We start from the raw sequence: 2,185 nt of genomic DNA on the forward strand, positions 1-2,185 counted from the left end.
TCCATCACCTTCTTTGTTATTTCTCATCTTGCTTTCTGCATCTGGCCTCCAAACACTGGTGTCAATTCCTTTCAGGCTGTGTGATGAACCCTGACTCAGTCATTAAGGTTTGCCAGCAATGGCAAATGTCCAGCTACCCTGGTGCCTCTCCTTTGAACCTCAGGCCATTGCTGTAGCTGCCCAAGTAGCACCCAGTGAACATGGAGGCCTGATGGTCTTTCAGGCCACCCTCACAGGCAGGTAAAAGGCCAGTGTCCATCCTCAGCCCTGTCTAGTATGAGAGTCACAGTTGACCACTTCTTGACTTCCTTTCTACTGGGTCCAACCCATCCTTGAAGCCTGTCTATTTAACCTAGACATGTCTGTCAGGCCCAACCCTCCTCCAACCCCTGTGCCAGAGATGGAGCAGCCCTGCTGGGTGATCTAGTGCCTTCCACCCAGTTTCAATCTGTTGAGTTGTGTTTTCTACTTTGTTTCCAGGGTTATAATTTTTTCAAGTATTATTATGAAAGGTTTTAAACATAAAGCAAAGTTGACAGAATTTTTCAGTGTACACCCTTGTGCTCATTACCTGGGCTGTACCCTTAACTCATCATTACATTTGTCTCATTATTTATCCACATGCCCATCTACCAATTTTTCCTCTTTTGTGCATTTTAAAGCAAGCTTCAAACATCAGTACACTTCTCCTTAATACTTTTGATACTTATCACTAGAGTCCACCATTTGTTTACAGGGGTTCTTCTTTTGCTATTAAGGATAAAGATTTTATTTATTTATTTATTTATTTATTTATTTATTTTTTGCGGGTCTGGGGATGGAACCCAGGGGCATTCAACCTCCGAGCTACACCCCCTGCCCAATTTTTTTTTTATTTTGAAACCGGGTCTCACTGAGTTGTGGAGGGCCTCACTAAGTAGCTGAGGCCATCTGTGAACCGCGATCCTCCGGTCTCAGCCTCCAAAATGCTGGGATTACAAGTGTGCACCACCACGCCCGGCTCAAGGATAAAGATTTTAAATAATGAGATGCATAAATGAGAGTGGGCATTCAGCGAATTTTGATAAACACGTTTGTGTAATCCAAACCCTTTTAGGCACAAGACAGTCTTGACCCCATAGGCTTTCTGCAGCTGCTTTCCCACCTGTCCCTGCCCCTCCCTCTCCCGTGGTTAATACTGTTCCAATTTTTCAGCCATAGGTCAGTTTTGTGTGTTCTAGAACTTAATGTAAATGGAATCATACCGCATTTTCTTTTATGTAATTTCTATTTCATAGTACAATATGTTTCAGATCCATGTTGTATTTATCAGTGATTTGCTCTTTTGGGGTTTAGCATTAAGTCCTATGAATATAACACTTTTCATTTGTCCATGTGCCTGTTCATTTATATAGTTTCTATTTTCTTGATACTCAGAATAAAGCTTCTATACACAATTGTGTACAAGATATCATGTGGCCATGCTCTGGTTTCTCTTGGACAAGTGCTGTGGGTGGGATTGCTGGGCGATGTGCATGGTGAGTGATGGTACCACTTTATACCACCATCAGGAGTAAACAGGATTGCTAATTCTTCATCTCATCACCTACATTTGCTAACAGAAAAAGATTTAGAAATTGAAGTGTAATTATCCTATTCCTGCCCAGAGTCCTTGAGCATCTCCCTCTTGTTCTTGGGGTGATGTTAGACATTTGGGATATCTGGCCTCTACTTTTCCTCTTTTTGGTAGAGATAGTTCTACAAACTTTCTATAACTACTACTTTGTTCCATTCCACAATTCTTGTGTTCTGTTTTTATTTTCAATAAGTTTGGAATGCCATCTAACTTCTCTTTTAATTTTTATTTGATGACATGATTTAGTTTCCAAAAATTTGGGTATTTTACAGTTATCTTTCTGTTAACTGACTTTAGTTTCATTGTGATCAGAGAGCACACATGTATGACTTACATGTTTTTACATTTGTTGGGACTTTTTATGGCTTCATATGTGTCATTTCTTGGTAAAAGTCCTGAAAGTCCTTAAACAGAACATATATTCTGCTGTTGTTGGGTGAAGTGTTCTGTAAAATACCATCCAGGTCAAACTGGCAATCCAGTTGTCCAATATTACTATATTCTGCTGATTTCTGTCTTCTGTTAGCTACTGAGGATACTAAAATGTCTTACTATAATTGTTGACTTGCC

This window comes from Muscardinus avellanarius (assembly GCF_963383645.1).
Source record: "Muscardinus avellanarius genome assembly, chromosome: 4".
Classification (NCBI taxonomy): Eukaryota; Metazoa; Chordata; class Mammalia; order Rodentia; family Gliridae; genus Muscardinus; species Muscardinus avellanarius.